The sequence below is a fragment of the Thamnophis sirtalis genome, unplaced genomic scaffold, assembly GCF_051295495.1.
Source record: "Thamnophis sirtalis isolate CommonGarterSnake01/CBP01778 unplaced genomic scaffold, rThaSir2_p1.2 scaffold_2, whole genome shotgun sequence".
NCBI classification, from domain to species: domain Eukaryota; kingdom Metazoa; phylum Chordata; class Lepidosauria; order Squamata; family Natricidae; genus Thamnophis; species Thamnophis sirtalis.
The window spans coordinates 56,436,196-56,451,865 of NW_028261382.1; the positions used below are offsets into that span (position 1 = coordinate 56,436,196).

The 15,670-nt window shown below is 44.7% G+C and overlaps 1 protein-coding gene across 1 annotated transcript in view; it reads right to left on the reverse strand.

The window, feature by feature from the left end:
• The window catches only part of LOC106543714 (putative RNA-binding protein 19), a 132,980-nt gene that overhangs the window by 46,919 nt on the left and 70,391 nt on the right, over positions 1–15,670 (reverse strand). The gene's annotated exons all lie outside the window — the stretch shown is intronic.

The window sequence follows — 15,670 nt, forward strand, 5'->3', positions numbered from 1 at the left end:
ATTCCTCTTTTCTATTCTATTCTCCTTCCTTATTCTATTCTATTCTATATTCTATTCTATTGTAGTTCTTCATTCCTCTCTTCTATTCTATTTCCTCATTGCTCTTTTCTATTCTATTCTCCTTTCTATTCTATTCTACTCTTCATTCTATTCTATTTCTTCATTCCTCTATTCTATTCTATTCTATTCTTCTTCCTATTCTATTCTAATTTATTCTACTCTATTCTTCATTCTATTCTATGGTATTTCTTCATTCATTTATTCTATTCTATTCTATTCTTCATTCTATTCAATTGTATTTCGTCATTCCACTATTCTATTCTATTTCTATTCTACTCTATTCTTCATTCTATTCTATGGTATTTCTTCATTCATTTATTCTATTCTATCTTCATTCTTCTACCTATTCTATTGTATTTCGTCATTCCACTATTCTATTCCATTTCTATTCTACCCTACCCTACTCTATTCTTATCTTATCCTATTTTCAGGATCAATCAGCAGTCCTCCATCCTAGCTTCCATATCTTCACCCTAAGAACGGAAGCCGGGACTCTCTTCCCCCCCCTTTCCCCCCCCCAAAAGAAATGACAGGGTGGGGGGAAAACCCCCCAGGAAAAATGGTGCAATTGGCACGAAAGCTGCCACAGCTTTAACAGTGCCAGTTTTGTTCTCCTGCCCACCCCCTCCCCACCCATCCTAACCTGCTTCGGATTTCACCCCATAACACCTTCCCGGTTTGGCAAGATGTCACGAGGCAGGTGGGATCGTCTTGATTAAGAAAGGGGGGGGGAAAAAAGGCACCACCGTCGAGATATCGTAATTACAGCGGTCATTAGCAACCCACACAGCAGAGGGTCTTGCAAATGAAGTGCAGATTTGAGTCTCTTTTCAACTCACCGGGAATATGAACAGTCAGTCCGATTAGTTAATGGGACCAGTTTCTTAGAGAAGCAGGAAATGGGGGAGGTTGGGAGACACCACTTAAAGAGGGGGGGGGGGAATCGCTAACGAAGCCAGCGACGTTCGCTAAGAAAAGACAACACTAACTCTTATTACCCATGTAGGTAACATCATCCGTGCTAGAAGCAGGTGGGAGAAGAAATTGGACAGCCATTTCTCTGAAATGTTTCCTCTGTGAGCAAGGGGTTGGATGAGAAGACCTCTAACTCTGTTATCCTGTTGTATGTCTTCCAAATGATCTTCCGCCAAAGACATATGAATAATATCTTTATCACCCTTGCAAAATTGGGGAGCAGGAGTGGGGAGGGGAAGAGGAAGTAGCCATGTCTAGACTAATGTAAAGAAGGACCAGGGGTGACATGATAGCAGCCTTCCAATATTTGAGGGGCTGCCACAAAGAAGAGGGAGTCAAGCTATTCTCCAAAGCATCTGAGGGCAGGACAAGAAGCAATGGGTGGAAACTAATCAAGGAGCGAAGCAACTTAGAACTTAAGGAAAAATTTCCTGACAGTGAAACAATTAACCAGTGGAACAACTTGCCTCCAGAAATTGTGAATGCTTCAACACTGGAAGTTTTAAAGGAGATTGGATAACATTTATCTGAGGTGGTGTAGGGTTTCCTGCCTGAGCAGGGGGTTGGACTAGAAGACCTCCAAGGTCCCCTCCAACTCTGCTATTCTACTCTATTCTATTCCATTCCATTCTATCCTATCCTATTCCATTCCATTTTCTATTCCATTCCATGTTCTATTCTATTTCTATTCCATTCTATCCTATCCCATCCCATTCCATATTCTATTCCATCCCATTCTATCCTATTTCATTCCATGTTACTATTCTATTTCTATTCCTTCCATCCCATTCCATATTCCATCCCATCTTATTCCATTCTGTTCCATATTCTATTCCATTCCATTCTATCCTATTCCATTCCATGTTCTATTGTTTCTCTTCCATTCCATCCCATTCCATATTCCATCCCATCTTATTCCATTCCATTTTCTATTCCATTCTATCCTATCCAATTCCATCCCATGTTCTATTCTATTTCTATTCCATTTCATCCCATTCCATATTCCATCCCATCTTATTTTATTCCATTCCATTTTCTATTCCATTCCATTCTATCCTATCCTATTCCATTCCATGTTCTATTCTATTTCTATTCCATTCCATTCCATATTCACCCCATCTTATTCCATTCCATTCTATCCTATTCCATTCCATATTCTATTCTATTCCATTCCATATTCCATCCCATCTTATTCCATTCTATTCCATATTCTATTCCATTCCATTCCATTCCATCCAATTCCATCCCATGTTCTATTCTATTTCTATTCCTTCCATCCCATTCCATATTCCATCCCATCTTATTTTATTCCACTCCATTTTCTATTCCATTCCATTCTATCCAATTCCATCCCATGTTCTATTCTATTTCTCTTCCATTCCATCCCATTCCATATTCACCCCATCTTATTCCATTCCATTCTATCCTATTCCATTCCATGTTCTATTCTATTTCTATTCCATTCCATCCCATTCCATATTCACCCCATCTTATTCCATTCCATTCTATCCTATTCCATTCCATATTCTATTCTATTCCATTCCGTTCCACATCCCATCTTATTCCATTCTATTCCATATTCTATTCCATTCCATTCCATTCTATCCTATTCCATTCCATGTTCTATTCTATTCCATTCCATTCCATATTCCATCCCATCTTATTCCATTCCATTCAATGTTCTATTCCATTCCATTCCATATTCCATCCCATCTTATTCCATTCTATTCCATATTCTATTCCATTCCATTCCATTCTATCCTATTCCATTCCATGTTCTATTCTATTCCATTCCATTCCATATTCCATCCCATCTTATTCCATTCCATTCCATTCCATATTCCATTCCAATCCAATCAAGGAGAGAAGCAACCTAGAACTAAGGAGAAACTTCTTGACAATGAGAACAATTAACCAGTGGAACAGAAGTTGCCTCCGGAAGTCGTGGCTGCACCATCACTGGAGGTTTTCAAAAGAATGGACAGTCATCGAGTTACAGGGTCTCCTGCTGGAGCAGGTGGGGGGGGGGGGTTGGACTAGAACAGTGTTTCTCAACCTTGGCAACTTGAAGATGCCTGGACTTCAACTCCCAGAATTCCCCAGCCAGCGAATGCTGGCTGGGGAATTCTGGGAGTTGAAGTCCAAGCATCTTCAAGTTGCCAAGGTTGAGAAACACTGGACTAGAAGACCTCCAAAGTCCTTTCCAAACTCTGTTATTCTGTCAAGCCGATTTTACAACCACCTTCTTCTTTTTTTTTTTGCAAATCTTGAGACTAATTAAGATTCGTCCTAGCTATTCTGTAGCTTGGGATGACCTGGGAAACAGGACATCCCCACAAGTCGAAAACACAAACGCACAAAGGTTCACTTTGTAGGAATGATCGTAAATTACATCAGCTGATAGGCCTTGTGGGCCGGAGAACAGGCTGCGAGATCCAAAACCTTCGTCCCAAGACAACAGCCCCATTGTCCTGCGGTGACGCCCGATCCAACCCTTTCAGACGTCCATACGACGTCACACTGCGCATCGCGAGGGGGCGAAGCTGGCTTGGAAATGGGGTGATGCCCGTTTTATTGGTCATTGCTGAACCCCTCCCCAGTAGATACCTCCCCAGCAGCTTTTGTTCGCAGGAGAGCAATGGGAAATAACTTGTTTTTTGGGCTGGCGTTTGCTCCTCTTTCTTTCCCCCCCCTCCAATGGCTCTTATTCTGTCTAACCTAGGTTTTTAAGGAGAGGTTGGATAACCATTTGTCTGAAGAGGTGTAGGGCTTCCTGCCTAAGTAGGGGTTGGACTAGAAGACCTCCAAGGCAGTGGTGAAATCCCCATTCCTTCCCACTCCAGGGGAAGGATACTGCAAAATCCCCATTCCTTCCCACTCCAGGGGAAGGATACTGTAAAATCCCCATTCCTTCCCACTCCAGGGGAAGGATACTGCAAAATCCCCATTCCTTCCCACTCCAGGGGAAGGATACTGTAAAATCCCCATTCCTTCCCACTCCAGGGGAAGGATACTGCAAAATCCCCATTCCTTCCCACTCCAGGGGAAGGATACTGCAAAATCCCCATTCCTTCCCACTCCAGGGGAAGGATACTGCAAAATCCCCATTCCTTCCCACTCCAGGGGAAGGATACTGCAAAGTCCCCATTCCTTCCCACTCCAGGGGAAGGATACTGCAAAGTCCCCATTCCTTCCACTCCAGGGGAAGGATACTGCAAAATCCCCATTCCTTCCCACTCCAGAGGAAGGATACTGCAAAATCCCCATTCCTTTCCACTCCAGGGGAAGGATACTGCAAAATCCCCATTCCTTCCCACTCCAGGGGAAGGATACTGCAAAATCTCCACCTGCTAGTAGGCATCGCACACTGCTCAGAGGCTACCCTACGAGCTCAAATCATACATTGCAAAAATCACTTGGAGGTGGGGGGGTATTTCTAATGTAACGTACTGGATCCCCTTCATGAATTGCCCCTGTGACTATGAAGGTAACCACCAAATTGCAAGAACTCAAGCGAGCGGTCAAACAAGATGACCCAAACTTATTGGTAGCCTCCCATTGCAATGAACAAGGACATACATTCAATTTCACAGCTATTAAGATTGTTGGCCGAGCAGGGACAAAAACAGCCAGGGAAATAATTGAAGCCTGCGGAAAAAGGCCCCTTGTCAGTCAACAAGGGTGCTGATTTACCACCAGCTTATCAGGCAGCACAAGAAAACAACACCCAGCCATCAACACAAAGCGACACACACAACAAGGCACCACATAAATACCCTGCACAGAATAGCCCACCGCACACAATGTGCTAGAGAGACGTTTCCTGAGGACGGGGGGTTCCAGCACGAACTCAAAAGCTCAGAAGATTAAACCTCTCATCCCGGTGACCGACCGAGATGGCATCCGGGTAACGAAACATCTGCAAGCAAGCCACCAAAGTCAGAGAGCGCCAAGGACTCCACAGTCTTATCCCATCTTTCTCTACACCCAAAGAAAAGGAAGGAGAAAAGAGAAGAGATGGAGGACTGTCTGACCACCTGTCTATTCTGATCGAGGCTTCACGAGAGCCTGAAGCAAACTCCTTGTCCCAACAAAAGCCCCTTTTATGAATTGACTGTGAATTCTGCTCATTCACATCCAGCAAAGTCTTTCAAAGGAGGATTTACAGTCACAGACCTTCTCTGGCTTGGAGAGCTGCCAGGCCGATCTCTGCAGAACTTGGTAAGGAGCCTCGGAGAGTCACGAGCCAATGAAGCAAACTAATTTTCTCCTGCAAACTCCACTCCCCTTTCGCTCCTCTTTTATGTCCTCTGGGAGGGGCCATTCACCATCCACCTGTGGCTTTACTCCCAAGTCGACCCCTGTTCTTTAGCTCTTCCCTTCGTCTGGCAGCTCTGCACATGCGCACACTGGGAACAGGCTCCAGCTGTTCTTCTGCCTAACTGAGGTCTGACTCTGAAGGCAGCTGATAACTGTCAAGACGGCCCTGGCCCCCTCTCTGCCTCCGACACAGATCCCTCATTGGAGCCTTCCCCAGACTCCAGAACTGGCCCAGGTTCCTCCCCAACCTCCTCACTGTCTGAATCTATTGCCAGCTCTGCTGGTCACTGGCAGGCCACAACACTGTCAGACTTCCCCTGAGTGAAGGCCAGGCTCAAGAGATCCAAAATGGAACCGCATCAAGTTGTCCTGCTTTCTCGACTGTCATCCTCCCCCTCCCCAATTGTTCCTACCTGACAGCTTCTCTACTGCCGCTGGAGACAGGAGAATGACACATTTGGGAAGGTGTGGTTGCTGTGCTACTGCCGTCGCAGTAATTGAGCGCAACTGAGCTGGCTCTTGGAGAAGAAAGCTCACCACGGAGGGGTGAAGGAGAAGGTCAGCAGAAGCATAGGGGCTGACTTCGCATTAAAAAAAAATCCACCTTCTCTGAGAGAGGGGGCTCTCTCTAACCCCAATTCCTAAACTTACAAGGATGCTGGAAACATTGCCTCTCAGATGGCACAGAAGTTCAAATCCCAGAGGGGTATGGCTAGCTTGTTGTTAGTTGGGAAGTCGTGTCCGATCCATCGCGACCCCATGGACAACGTTCCTCCAGGCCTTCCTGTCCTCTACCATCCTCTGGAGTCCATTGAAGGTCACGCCGACTGCTTCAGTGACTCCATCCAGCCACCTCCATCTCAAGCCTTGTTGTTGTTAGTTGTGAAGTCATGTCCAACCCATCCTTTTGGAAAAAACACCTTTGGGTGACCAGACTGTGTTTATAAATGTCACACTGAAGGTATCTTGGCTTGTCTGGAGATGTACCGGAACAAAACTCAGTTGTGGATGGGCCACAATTTATGTTGTTGTTTGTTGCAAAGTCGTATCGACCCATCGTGACCCCATGGACAACGTTCCTCCAGGCCTTCCTGTCCTCTACCATCCTCTGGAGTCCATTGAAGCTCACGCCGATTGCTTCAGTGACTCCATCCAGCCACCTCCTTCTCTGCCTCCCCTTCTTCTTCTTTTGCCCTCCATCGTTCCCAGCACGAGGCTCTTCTCCAGGGAGTCCTTCCTTCTCATTAGGTGGCCAAAGTACTTGAGTTTCCTCTTCAGGAACTGGCCTTCTAAAGAGCAGCCAGGGTTGATCTCCTCTAGGACTGACCGGTTGGATGGCCTTGCAGTCCAAGGGACTCAATGCATGAGTCTTCTCCAGCACCAGAGTTCAAAGGCCTCCATTCTTTGGCGCTCAGCCTTTCTTATGGTCCAACTTTCACAGACATCCATTGCAACTGGGAAAACCAGAGCCTTGACTAGATACTTTTGTTGGCACTATAGTGCTGGAGGAAGTACCATCACCTTCCCACCAAAAGTGGTCACTATTTTTCTACTTGCATTTTTTTACCTGCTTTCGAACTGCTAGGTTGGCAGAAGCTGGGACAAGTAACGAGAGCTCCCTCCGTTACGCGGCACTAGGGATTCGAACCGCCAAACCGCCGACCTTTCTGATCGACAAGCTCAGCGTCTTAGCCTCTGAGCCACCGCGTCCCTCGCACAGACCGTAGCTTAGTACAAACCTGGACCTGGCTAAGGACAGAATTAAATAAGAATGAAGGATGACGGTCGTAAGTATGAACCACTTGTCACGCGTCTGAATTTTGATCATGTTAGCCATGGGTGGGGTGCTGCAAAGGTCGTAACTGTGAAACACGGTCGTAAGTCCCTTCTTTTCAGTGTTGTTGTAACTTGGAATGGTCGCTAAATGAAGCGCCGTAAGTCGAGAACTACCTGCACATGGTTACAAAACTTGCTTCAAGAGTATTTTTTTTAATAAAAGAATAAGGAGTCTTTTTTTTTTTTAAAAAAAAAGACATTTCTAAATCTAAAATTTATTGGACTTTGATGTTGGCTTTCTCTAATTCCACCCGAACTGGCATCGTCTTCATTAATTGCTTTAACGAGGAGAATAAGTCGAATTTGCAGAGAAGATCAAATGAATGCAAATCCACTAAGGTGAAGAGAAATCTCATTAAGTGTCTCCATTAAAGAAATGAAGAAGTCTTGGAAATTAAAAAAAAAATATCTTTAGAAATAAAGGAATGTCTATCTTTCCTCTTTGAGGCCTTCCAAAAAAATCAAAAAAATAATCCCAAGAGACTAAAAGGGGCAACAGAAGCCCAAACTATCTTGAAAGAGAAAGAGAAAAAAATAAACTCTGCTTTTCTAGCTAAACCGCCATCTCAAATATGGGCCGTCCTCAACTTACGACACAATTGAGCCTCGAATTTCTGTCGCTGAAGCCAGACCTTTGTTAAGGGAGCTTTGGGAAAGCATTTGGAACACAAATTATAAACTAACACGATCAGCAGCACTTAAAAGAAAATATATACAAAATGTTTTACCGTTGGCATTTATCACCAACAAGATTGGCTAAAATGTACCCAGACATGAAGCCGACCTGCTGGAAGTGTAAAAAAGTACAAGGGACCTATTATCACATATGGTGGACCTGCCCAGAAACACAAAAATATTGGACAAAAATTTGGAAATGGGTGGAAGAAATTACAGGAGAACAGATAAAATACAAACCCGAAATCTTTCTACTGGGAATAATCAAAGGGAAATATACAAAGAAAATTAAGTACATATTAACACATCTGCTAACTACAGCTAGAATAGCATTTGCCCAACAAAATAACAAAATAATACCCCCTCGGATGAATTAGTGATAAAAAAAACCTTTGGACTGTGCAGAGATGGACAAATTAACACTGAAATTCAAAGATAAAGAAGAGTCGGAATATTATGAAATTTGGAACAATTGGTACAAATGGCTGCAAAACAAGAATAAAATTAATTAAGCCAAAAAACAATATATATAAATATATATAGAACTGTGTATAAAGGTGTGTAAATATAGAAGCAAAATATTATATACATGTACAGGTATGATGACATAACAATGTTGATGTAATGACTGTAAGGTGTTGTAGAAGGGAAAAAATAATTTTAAAAAATCTGCTAAAAAGGGAGTTTTGCCCCGCTTTATGACCTTTCGGGCCCCAATGCTTAAGTCAAAGTCGAATCGAGTTTCTTAAAATCAAATCAAGTTTGTTACAGTTGAAGACCAGGATTCTTAAGCCAATTCCTGGCGGTTGGTTCAGTGAGTCACACAGTCGTTAAGTGAACCTGATTTTGATGGTTATAAAGGTCGCAAAAGGGAAGGTGGGCTTAATTGGGGGGGGGAATTGGGGAGAGGTACTAAAACAACCGAATTAAAAATGGTTGGAAAATATAGGCATTTCAAGATCAACAAAAAGCGAATGCTAAGCAAATGGGTGGAGAGAATATAAGAGAAATGAAGTTCCTGAGAGATTAAGAGAAAATGATTGAAAGGAGGAAAGAAACGGATTTACTAGTAGAATAGAAGGAAACCTAGTAAATATAGCCAATGGTATATATTCAATACAATGTGAGGGAAATAGATTAAAGTGATTACTTGTGGATAACTAACGAAATGAAATGTTTACTAATTGAAATTAAATCTGAGGATATATATTGACAGCAAGACAGAATAGATAGATAGAAAGGATATGTTAAACTTGATTAGTTTGGAGAGGCAAATAATGATATTTATATATTAAGAAGACATTAAAATTAAGCAGGAGACTATGGAATGAAAACAAGATGACTGAAATTTAAAAGGGAAACATGAGATAAAAGAATAAGAGGAGATACAAAGGGAGGGGAAACCAGGACACACTTTTGTTTTTAAAAGTTAAAATATGCTACAAAAAAAATTTAGAGCATGGGCCAACTTTCCACTCTTGAAACGAACGAATGGTCTCCTGCAAACTCCACTCCCCTTTCGCTCCTCTTTTATTCCCTCTGGGAGGGGCCATTCACCGTCCACCTGTGGCCTTACTCCCAAGTCGACCCCTGTTCTTTAGCCGTTCCTTTTGTCTGGCAATTCTGTGCATGTGCACACTGGGAACAGGCTCCAGCTGTTCCTCTGCCTCACTGATGTCTGACTCCGAAGGCAGCTGATAACTGTCAAGACGGCCCTGGCCCCCTCTCTGCCTCCGACACAGAGCCCTCGTCCGAGCCTTCCCTAAAGGACTGGCCCATGTTCTTCCCCAACCCTCCTCACTGTCCAACAACCACAGTTGCAAAGATACAGCTTTAGAGGAAAGCCTGCGGAGCTGTTTGAAAAAGCCATGGGGCCGTATATTTCCCTCTCTATCCAACCCCCTTTTTTTTGCGTTTCTTTTTAAAGGAAGCTTATTATTGGCAAGCAAAGCGTTTTGCTCCTCCGTTGGCCCCGAGACTCTGTGGAATGCAAAACAATCCCGCCGGCCAGCAAAACAGTTTAGTGGAAAGAGAATATTTTTACTCAAGGGGGGGGGTTTCTTTGTGGAGGGGGTGGTGGTTGAGAGAGAGAAAGAGAGAGAGAGAGAGAGAGAGAGAGAAAGACCCCCTTTTGCTCGCGCTCCTCTGCTGTTAATCAGATTCTAATTGCATTCAGCACGATGCCAGAGGTGCCCGCTACCAATAAGGAGGTGATGGCAGGCAGCTGAAAGAAGCTGTCAAAATAGCCCCCGAAAACGGGCGTCCCAGGCAGGGGAGGAAACTTGATGATAATGCGAAAATGAGATACAAAACTAGCGGGCAGAGAGGGAGGTGTGGAAATGGAAACACACACACACACACACAACTTTCCTCTGGCTACGGGAATATTTACTACAAATTTACAATGCACAGAGAACGCTTTTAACATTGCAGCCCTTTTTATCAAAAGGAAAAAAAAGGAAAGAGTCATCGCTGGTGGTGGTGGTGGGGAAGATCTGAGAGAGGGGGCTATTATTGTTATTATTCCCATTTCGCTGACGGGGAAGCTGAGGCCCGAAGTGATAAGCAGGAGGAGGAGAGGCAGGAGGAAGCTGACGTTTTGATGACGTTAAAAGGGAAGCTGGTCTGGTCCAGTGGGAAAGGAGCCTGGTTAGAACGAGGAGACGTTGAGTTCTAGTTCCGCTTTAGGCATGATAGCTGGCTGGGTGACTCTGGGCCAATCACCAGGAGACGGCGAGTTCTAGACCCACCTAAAGTATGATAGCCAGCTGAGTGATTTTGGACCAATCACTAGAAGACAGTGAGTTCTAGTTCTGCTTGGGGATGAAAGCCAACTGGGTGACTTTGGGCCCATCATCAGGAGACAGTGAGTTCTAGTTCTGCCTTGGGATGAAAGCCGACTGGGTGACTTTGGGCCAATCATCAGGAGACAGTGAGTTCTAGTTCTGCCTTGGGATGAAAGCCGACTGGGTGACTTTGGGCCAATCACCAGGAGACAGTGAGTTCTAGACCCACCTAAAGTATGATCACCAGGTGAGTGACTTTGGGCCCATCACCAGGAGATGGTGAGTTCTAGACCCACCTAAAAATATGATAGCCAGCTGAGTGATTTTGGACCAATCGCTAGAAGACAGTGAGTTCTAGTTCTGTCTTATGCTGGGTGACTTTGGGTCCATCATTAGGAGATGGTGAGTTCTAGTTCTGCTTTAGGCATGATAGCTGGCTGGGTGACTTTGGGCCCATCACCAGGAGACGATGAGTTCTAGTTCCTCCTTGGGATGAAAGTTGGCTGGGTGACTTTGGGCCCATCACCAGGAGACGGTGAGTTCTAGACCCACCTAAAGTATGATAGCAGCTGAGTGATTTTGGACCAATCACTAGAAGACAGTGAGTTCTAGTTCTGCTTTAGGCGTGATAGCTGGCTGGGTGACTTTGGATCCATCACCAGGAGACAGTAAGTTCTAGACCCACCTTAAGCATGATAGCTGGCTAGGTGACTTTGCTTTTAAGAAAAACCCTCCAGAGGCACTTTCTGTGTCATGTTTCTAGTCCTCACGTTCAAAAGGAAGTTGAAGAGAAACTCCAAGGGTTGAAGGTTAAAGTCATAGACCTTAGATTTACATACCGCTAACCCTAACCCTAAGATCCAAGTTGAAATGACATTTCTACAACTTGGGGCCTTCAAACCTTGGCAACTTTAACGCCCGTGGACTTCCACTCCCAGAATTCCCCAGGCAGTGTGGAATTCTGGGAGTTGAAGCCAATAGGTCATGAAAGGGGCCATAACTGCCCATTCCTGCTCTGGGTCTTGCAAGGATGAGATCCATCTTAAATTCAGGAGTCCCGCCTCGAGGCACAAAACTCAAACCCCTCCGTTAAGCAACACAATTGCTGTGTTCATTGGACCGGCTGCATGCTTGAGAAAGATGCCCGGGATGATATAAATGATAAAGAGGAATCGGTGTACTTCAAGACATGGGGAAGATTTTATGAATGGTTAGAGAAAGACATACAGAAAAGAAAGAAAGAAAGAAAGAAAGAAAGAAAGAAAGAAAGAAAGAAAGAAAGAAAGAAAGAAAGAAAGAGGAAGGAAGGAAAGAAAGAAGGAAGGAAGCTAGGAAGGAAGGAAGAAAAAAAGAAAGAAAGAAAGAAAGAAAGAGGAAGGAAGGAAGGAAAGAAAGAAGGAAGGAAAGCTAGGAAGGAAGGAAGGAAGGAAGGAAGGAAGGAAGGAAGGAAGGAAGGAAGGAAGGAAGGAATGAAGAAAGAAAGAAAGAAAGAAGGAAAGAAAGAAAGAGAAAAGAAAGTAAGGGAGGGAAAGATTTCGTTGTATTTAAGTACAATGACACTAAAGATTATACTTATACTTAAAGATATGGAACCCAGATGATACGCCATTAAGTAGAAAAGTGAGGGGGAAGGGGGGGAAATAGGAAAGAAAATAACAGTATATAAGTATATATTCAAAAGTAAGATACAAAGGGTGGGGGGAAACATAATCAGGATAGATTTGAGGAAGGAAAGGGAACAAGAAACGATATTCAACTATTTTTGGTTCTGCGGAAATACCACCCCAAGAAAATAAAAATTAAGAGCTGGAAGAGACACGGACAACAATAGAAAAAGAAAGGAAGAGAGGAGGAGAGGAGAGGAGAGGACAAGGAGGGAAGGAGAGGAAGAGATGAGTAGGGGAGAGGTAAGGAAGAAGGAAGGGAAAGGAGAGGAGGAAGGAAGGAGAGAAGGGAGGGAGGGAGAAAAGGAAGAACCTACAACAATAGAAAAAGAAAGGAAGAGAGGAGGAGAGGAGAGGAAGAGGAGGGGAGGAAGATAGCGGTAAGGATAGGAAGATGGAAGGGAGAAGGAGAGATGGGAGGAAGGGGAAGAGGGATAGGGCAGAGGTAAGGGAAGAAGGAAGGGAAAGGAGAGGAAGGAAGGAAGGAAGGAGAGAAGGGAGGGAGGGAGAAAAGAAAGAACCTACAACAATAGAAAAAGAAGGAAAGAGGAGGAGAGGAGAGGAAGAGGAGGGGAGGAAGATAGCGGTAAGGATAGGAAGATGGAAGGGAGAAGGAGACGGGAGGAAGGGGAAGAGGGATAGGGCAGAGGTAAGGGAAGAAGGAAGGGAAAGGAGAGGAGGAAGGAAGGAAGGAGAGAAGGGAGGGAGGGAGAAAAGAAAGAACCAACAATAGGAAAAAGAAGGAAAGAGAGGAGGAGATGAGAGGAGAGAAAGAGGAGGGGAGGAAGATAGTGGTAAGGAGAGGAAGATGGAAGGAGAAGGAGAGAAGGAAGAGGAAGAGAGGAGTAGGGGAGAGCTAAGGGAAGAAGGAAGGGAAAGGAGAGGAGGAAGGAAGGAAGGAGAGAAGGGAGGGAGGGAGAAAAGAAAGAACCTACAATAGAAAAAGAAAGGAAGAGAGGAGGAGATGAGAGGAGAGAAAGAGGAGGGGAGGAAGATAGCGGTAAGGAGAGGAAGATGGAAAGGAGGAGAGAGGGGAGGAAGGGGAAGAGGGATAGAGCAGAGGTAAGGGAAGAAGGAAGGGAAAGGAGAGGAGGAAGAAAGGAGAGAAGGGAGGGAGGGAGAAAAGAAAGGGAAAAGAAGGTGGTGTGAAAACAGGCAAGGGATGGTAAATAAAAGAAACCCAAATGATGTTATAACCCTGTAAGTGGAACGACAAAAGTATAAGAACGACACATGTAAAAAAAGAATAATAACTATGTGAATGTATACCTATAATTGTATCTTGAGAACAAAAATTAAAAAGCCCAAGATGGTTTAATGAGATCAAAAGCCTCAGAAGGGGAAAAAAACACTCCTGCATTCGAATATTAAAGAAAAAACAGCCACACAGCAGGTGGCTATATATATATTTTTGTTATTTCTACTTCTCCTACTCAGCTTCCAACTGGACTTTTTAATCTGTTCAAGTATGTACCAATTTCTACCCAAGAGCTTCTATTAGGATGAGTCAGTCCACCTCCCTCCTTTTGCAAAGCTCAGGAGCGCCCCCTGCAGATCCAAGAGGAAAAACACTAACGGCCCATCCATTTTTCAGCAGCTGGAAACAGCTGGTTAAGTAGATCCTAAGGCTTGATAAGGCTAAGGCTGTGGTTTCCCCAGTTGCAAATGGATGGCTGTGGAAGCTGGACTGTAAGGAAGGCTGAGCGCCAAAGAATGGAGGCCTTTGAGCTCTGGTGCTGGAGAAGACTCCTGCGAGTCCCTTGGACTGCAAGGCCATCCAACCAATCAGTCCTAGAGGAGATCAACCCTGGCTGCTCCTTAGAAGGCCAGATCCTGAAGAGGAGACTCAAATCCTTTGGCCACCTAATGAGAAGGAAGGAAGCCAAAGAATGGAGGCCTTTGAACTCTGGGGCTGGAGAAGATTCCTGCATTGAGTCCCTTAGACTGCAAGGCCATCCAACCAATCAGTCCTAGAGGAGATCAACCCTGGCTGCTCCTTAGAAGGCCAGATCCTGAAGAGGAGACTCAAATCCTTTGGCCACCTAATGAGAAGGAAGGAAGCCAAAGAATGGAGGCCTTTGAACTCTGGGGCTGGAGAAGATTCCTGCATTGAGTCCCTTAGACTGCAAGGCCATCCAACCGGTCAGTCCTAGAGGAGATCAACCCTGACTGCTCTTTAGAAGGCCAGATCCTGAAGAGGAAACTCAAATCCTTTGGCCACCTAATGAGAAGGAAGGACTCCCTGGAGAAGAGCCTCATGCTGGGAACGATGGAGGGCAAAAGAAGAAGAAGGGGATGACAGAGAATGAGGTGGCTGGATGGAGTCACTGAAGCAGTCGGCGTGAGCTTCAATGGACTCCAGAGGATGGGAGAGGACAGGAAGGCCTGGAGGAACGTTGTCCATGGGGTCGCGATGGGTCGATACGACTTTGCAACAAACAACAACATAAATTGTGGCCCATCCACAACTGAGTTTTGTTCCAGTACATCTCCAGACAAGCCAAGATACCTTCAGTGTGACATTTATAAACACAATCTGGTCACCCAAAGGTGTTTTTTCCAAAAGGATGGGTTGGACATGACTTCACAATTAACAACAACAAGGCTTGATAGGATGTACAGTATGTAACCTGATGCTCTAAAACAGTGTTGTTGCTGTTGTTTTAATTTTGGCAACCTGAAGATGGGTGGGACGTCAACGGCCACAATTCTGGCTCTTGAGATGCACCCATTCTAAATCAAAATAATATTTGCCTTTCAACTGTGGGATCCTTGGGTGTGAACCTCTGAGCTTGGTGTTTTTTCTTACAGATGTTTTGGTACCCAACTAGGAAACGTCATTGGGGGCTAGAAGGCAATGGGGTTTGCAGAGAGGAGAGAGAGGAGACGGGGGGAGGAGAAAGAAGGAGGAGGAGGAAGAGAAAGAGGTGGAAGTGAAGGAGGAGGAAGAGAAGGAGGAGGAAGAGGAGGAAGAGAAGGAGAAAGAGAAGTAGGAAGAGAAGGAGGAGGAGGAAGAGGAGAAAGAGAAGAGAAAGAGGAGGAGGAAGAGAAGGAGGAGGAAGGGAGGAGAAAAAGAAGGAGGAAGAAAAGGAGGAGGAGGAAGAGAAGGAGGAAGAGAAGAAGAGAAGGAGGAGGAAGAGGAGGAAGAGAAGGAGGAAGGGAAGGAGGAAGAGGAGGAGCAGGAGAAGGAGGAAGAGAAGGAGGGAAGAGGAAAAGAAGGAGGAGGAAGAGAAGGAGAAAGGAGAAGAGAAGAGAAGGAGGAGGAAGAAGAGGGGGGAAGAGGAGGAGGAGACTGAGACTGTGCGGACTTTGATGGTCTCTGAACTTGGTGAAAGTTTTGCAGACATTTTAGTA